Source organism: Benincasa hispida, chromosome 6, assembly GCF_009727055.1.
Source record: "Benincasa hispida cultivar B227 chromosome 6, ASM972705v1, whole genome shotgun sequence".
In the NCBI taxonomy this organism is placed as follows: domain Eukaryota; kingdom Viridiplantae; phylum Streptophyta; class Magnoliopsida; order Cucurbitales; family Cucurbitaceae; genus Benincasa; species Benincasa hispida.
Window position 1 is genome coordinate 49,695,772 of NC_052354.1, and position 5,984 is coordinate 49,701,755.

At 34.5% G+C, this 5,984-nt stretch overlaps 1 long non-coding RNA gene across 12 annotated transcripts in view; it reads left to right on the forward strand.

Annotated features, from left to right (window-relative positions):
• Nucleotides 1-2,852: 2,852 nt before the first annotated feature.
• Nucleotides 2,853-5,984, forward strand: part of LOC120080492 — a 7,475-nt gene continuing 4,343 nt past the window's right edge. For 2 of the 12 annotated variants that reach the window (XR_005482535.1, XR_005482534.1), the window contains exons 1-2: nt 2,863-3,051; nt 5,032-5,130. This is a non-coding gene — a long non-coding RNA (uncharacterized LOC120080492). The other 10 variants (XR_005482532.1, XR_005482530.1, XR_005482529.1 and 7 more) reach the window with 9 other exon arrangements.

Sequence of the window (5,984 nt, forward strand, 5' to 3'; positions counted from 1 at the left end):
GAATGAAAATGTGTTAATCTAGTGTGCAATGACCATGCGTTTCTATCACAAGTTTTCTTACGCTCGTGCCAAGTATAACATAACGCAAGTTTCTCGGGTAATCCGAGGTCGAACACAGGGACTTGTCACTCAATAATTCTTGTGAAGCAATGTGTTTGAGGCGATGAAAAGAAAAATAACAAGAAGAAGTTTAACGGATTTACATACTACTCCTACTCCTATCTAAAAAGATTGAGCAATAGAAGATTGTGATGAGAATAGATAGATACACAACAACCATTAACGCATAGTGATATTTATTATCTTAAATCGCTTGAGTAATCCCAGCTTGTTACACTAACGCATCGTAAACCTCTCGGTGGTCAGCCGCATGACTATATCTCTATAGTGCATTGTTGCGTCGAATATAAGATTGTGCCTATCTCTAGGAACAATGCATACTTTGCTTTAGTGCATTCCATCTCTTACCTTCTCAGGCAGTTAGACGCGACAATTTAACTTATAGACAAACAATGCAACAACCCATAGACAAGCGTTGCTATAGCCTTTCACCAAGCAAAGAGGATTAACTCACTATACTCGCACAACGCACACCTCTCGGTTGATTGCTACATGCGTCCTATCTCTAAGTTACACGATTAAGTATGCGATCGCCTTTGATAAATAAACGATGAAGGTAAATAATGATAAAGATAAAGATGATGAAGAAGATGGCATTAAAGGAATCAAGAGATTCATTGATTACAAAATGTCTTAATATCTTAAGCTAAAATGTAATACAATACAGAGGGTAGAAGAGAAATGAAGGACTCTGCGTCAAGGCTGCCGGTGGTGCCATGGATGAATGGTGGAGATGTCTCTCTCTAGCTCTATCTCCGACGAAAGCTCTGGTCATCACTCGGTCTGGTTTATGAAGGTGAAGAATTCTCACTGAAAATCTTGTTCAAGCTCTCATCTATGATCGCAAACCTCTGCCTTGAGGCAGAAGTTCGGATACTTTGAAATGAAGGTCGAAAGGGCTATTTATAGGGTTTAAATGCTGACAGCTATCATGATTGCGTTATGTCTCACTACTGCCTTTGTCGTGGTATGGACAATGTTACATCGTCTTATCTTGTTGATACTCCCAAGGTATGCGTCCGAGCTTGATTCAACTGAAGTATCAACGCATTTTATCCATCTTGCGATCGTCCTTCTATTATGGTTGTCACTTCGTGGCCGAAATTTCCAATTGATCACCGCAACTTCCATGCGATGGGCGTATTCGATCACCGCAACTTCCATGCGATGGACGTATTCGATCACCGTAACTTCCATGCGATGGACGCATTCAATCACGCATGCATTCGTCTATGCGATAGCTCGGTTTTTAGAGCATGCATTTGTCTTTGTGGTTGCCTGGCTTCAGCGCATACGTTTGTCTGTGATTACTTATTTCTAATGTATGAGTTTGATTCCTGCAATAGCTACAAAAATAGACACTTTGGTACGGAGTAATGCATAATATTGGGGTCAGTGAGGATTTAGGTGCTAATCGATGCAAAACTCAATTTTTCGTATATTCTAAGTATTATCACCGCATTTTCTACTTATTAGCCCTCATAATTCTAAATAAAAGGCTTATAATAACTAGCATTGCTGCCAGTTATCAACGATCACTTACCTTTTCCTACACGATCGTATACTTCACCTAAACGATCAAGCATTTTGTCTATATGGTAGACGAACCTTTCTCGCACTTGCTTGATCATTGTATACAATCTCCCTTCCTTCTCCTCTCTACCAAATCCGAACAAAGCCCACCCTTTGGATTCTTACTCCGAGAATACTGAAAGCTCTAAGTGGTGGTGTCGTCCCCATTTCCTTCTGCTCATGTGGAGACTGTTTGAGGTAGACGATTGGGAGTTGCTGAACGATAGCTTGCCATTCCAGTGAAAGTGAGATCTGCTGTGAAGAAAAAGTCTTCAACTAGTATGATCTCTCGGTCTCTTATTTATTGATTCTCTAAGCATGCCAGTATTTTAGCGTTGTGAATGCATATCTGTATGTTTGAATGTATATGTGGAAATTCTGTCACAATGAATTGGAAAGATCCGCTTTCGCTCACCACTGCACGGTTTTCTACACGAACAGGCACTAAGGAAGACACCACCACTCTGTAACCTCGGTATTCTCGGAGTGAGAATCCAGGAGGTGTGGGCTTTATTGGATTTGGTAGAAGGGAGGAGGAAGCTACGATTGTTTACCATGACCAAGCAAGTGGGAGAGATATGGAGTCTATCGTATAGATGGTGCTTGATCGTTTAACAAAGGGTGCATGATCGTTTAGTAAAAATGGGGCTGATCCTTTAGACGATCGTTTAGGTAAATCACTCGCACACACAATCATTTAGAAAATACTATGCGATTGTTTAGGAAATTCGCACATGTACACGATCGTTTAGTAAAACTTGAACTATCATGTATGCTCTCGTAAGCTAGACGATGGGCAGTGTACTAATCGTGAAGCGATTGTCCGATCTTTTTGCAAAATGAAAATCATTTTCATTTTATCCTCCAGTTACGAAAACTGATTGCAACCTCCTACTATCTCATACAGTTATAGAGAAAAATCACCAACAATTATCTCATAATTGTTTAATTAAAAAAATATAATCATATTATATATATAACTTATAGTTTTAATATCACATCTTATGCAACATTTAAACCATAACTCTTTTATCCTCTACTATATATAAATCATATTTATATCCTTTTCCTCCAATTAATATATCTCATACATCTTATCAATTATATCATATATAATTGACCAAAAAAGAACCCCTTATTCGGACTAAAAAGGGTCACGTGCACAAATCACTTTTTCTCTCTTCATCCTTTTAACAAAATTTCTCTCACATCTTGCATTCCTTCACAGTTCTCTTCCCCTTCTCCTTACAAATCACCATAGATTTCTTCACAAACTTCCTTTGATCATTCCAACATCTCCATAAGCAACGTTAAAACATTTCCAACTTTTCCAAAGCTTTTTTTAGGCAACTAATAAAGGTAATAATGTAATATTTTTTATCCAAAGCTTTGATTTCATCTTTCTTTCTGTTTTTCCATTTATGGGATTTCATTGTTCATACTCATAGCTTGATTTCTTCTATTACTTAGCCAAAAGGTTGAGTGATTTTCATTTTAGATTTTCCCCTTTTCTTCTTTTGTTGTAGCAAAGAGAAGTTTTTTGTTGTCAGTCCTTTATTAATCATTCAGGCTTGGTCTTCAAAGCCCAGTTCTGTTCTTTTTCAAATCTAAGTACTCAACCCCATCTTTTACTTTTTCAAACATTATTCAGCTTCTAAAAAACCCCCTCTGATTTTCTGGGAAAGTTGGGGTTTCAATTTTTTTGATGATGGGGTTTTCTTCTCTTGTGATTTTACCCAAAAAAAACTTTCCACCCCACCTTCATTTATCTTTTTCTCTGTTCAAAAAGTTTTTGAAATTTCTCTAGCTCCTCATCCTTTCTTTTACTAGTAGATCTTTCGTAGTTTGTTCTCAGTTCAAGAGCTTGATCTGATTTTAGCTTCTTGATTAAGCCTAAAATATCTTTTACAGGTTTGTATTTTAGCTTAATGGTAGAGATTAACAGGCTAAATCGCTTGGTGTCTTTATGATTTTTGGGAGATGAATTGTTCTTAATTCATACTAGTTTGTTATGTTAGCTCGTTTAGTCCATGTAGTCCTTCTTGATGTTAAATTTTGACCAAGTTTTTGTGTCTGATAAGAAAAATTAATGATTCTGTTGGTAATTTACTTCAATTTATGCATAATATTACTGGATTTTTCTGGTGTTGAGAGTGGAAATACTGATGGATTTAGTTCTCATTTGGGTTGGAAAGGTTTAGTTTATTTTTTTATTTTAGATCTATATAGTTTCAAATTTTAATGTAGTATGTAACACTTATGTTTTTTCCATGAATGTTATCAGGGTGATAGGATGGAAAGTCGTTTTGGCCATGAATATTATAGAGTTGGAAAGTTGTTTTGTTCATGAATTGTTGTGCTTTTTGGTTGTATTTTGCTTTGTTTATGGATTATTTCGGTACAAGGATCTGAGTCTATTATTTTTGTTGGAAGATGTTGAGGGTTGTAGTTTTCTTTTGGTGAAGTACTAGAGGCTTGAAAATAGAGCATCTCTTAGTCATCAAATGTAAGTTCTTATATATATATATTTTTTTAATGACTTTTTGGCTTATTTTTAGTTTCAATTTATTCACATATTTGCAAATATGTTTTCATATTTTGAACATTTTTCGGTGCGTATGAAAATGATTAGAGAGAAATAGTTTAGAGAGAAATAAATTGTAATGAAACCTTGAGAAAATAGAGAAATACAAAGAATATATACCATGTAAAGTAGATGTAGGCTTCAATGACTAACCAGTCTTTTTGGGTTGTCGCATCAGCTTTCATTTATGAATGATTTGTCATTTATGAATGGATACTCTACCATTTTATTTTAGTATCATTTCTGTCTTTCCTTTTATTTCCTTTTTCAGGATGCATAATTGTTAGAGATATCCTAATTTCTAGATAGTTGTTCATAAGTTTTTTTTTTGTTATGTTTATGCATTATTTGTCTAAATGATTTATTTTGCATTGTGGTTAGTTTCTAACCCAATATGGTTTAATTTGTAATGCATTTTTGGGCACAACAAACTTGAGAAAAAGAAGGTTTTTCACTTCACTACTGAGTTTAATTGCTTCTTTGTTTAGTTTTTTTTTTTTTTTTTTTTTTTTTTTTTTTTTTTTTTTTTTTTTTTTTTTTTGTTAAGCATCTGGTTTATGCTAAAATCCTTCAATATTATACTTAGCTTAAATCCTCTATTTTTTAAAAGATATATATTGTAATCATTTTAACTGAAAAGAGAAAGAGAGGGAGAAAATTCGAAAGAGAAAGGGAGAAAATTCTATCATATATTTGAAATCTCTATTAAAATTTTAGCTCTATACCACATTGATTTTGTGTTTCGTTTTGTTCAGGAGAGAGAGGTTTTGAAGTTCTTGAAATTTATCTCGAAGCCTCTCTCATGGATCATGGAAGCTACAGCTATAATGGCTATTACTCTAGCTAATAGAGGAGTGAGTTTTTTTTTTTTTTTTATCTCTTATCTAAGAAAATAGATTTTTTTTAATAGGGTAGGAGTGAAAGTATTGTCAAAAATAGGTTTTTAAATCGTGTATTCGGTACACGATTATCGCTAAATCATGTATCAGATACACAAGTTCCTGTCGATCTGGCAAGCACAGTCTGTGGCGGCAGTCATGCAGCGTTGACTGAGATAATCGTGTACCCAGTATACGATTACCTTAAGTCGTGTACCCGATACACGACTTCCTCCTCCATTAAACAACGTTGCGCCTCTTCTTCTTCCTCATCCGAGCTTCTGCCTTTTCCGTCCAAAATCATCTTCTGCCTTTTTTTTTGTTTCGCCTTCTCTATCCAAAATCATCCGAAATCTTCCTCATTTTGTTTCCATCTTGTGCATCTAAACGTATCATTTTTCCTCCATTTGTTCGCCTGTCCAAAATTGTCCGAAATCGTCTGAATGCTTCAGTGGTAAAATTCTTTCCCTACATTGTTTTCCAATATATAATCTTCCTATAATATCATTTTATTTGCATTTGGGCTGAACTTAATGTTTAGTTTATGGATCTATGATTTATTTGTTGGGTTGAATATAGAAATATATGTATATATTTGTCTATTTGTTGGGATGATTTTGTCTAATGTACTTTATGAACTTAGAAATTAGATTTTGTTAGGCTGATTTTGTTGAACTATTTTTTTGGATGATTATGTTTGCCTATTTGTTGGGCTTTTTTTTTTTATATATATAATCAATTTGTTGGATGATTATGTATTTGTTGGGTTGGATGTATAAATATATGTATATGTTTATAAAAATGAAGATTGGTTTATATATATATATATA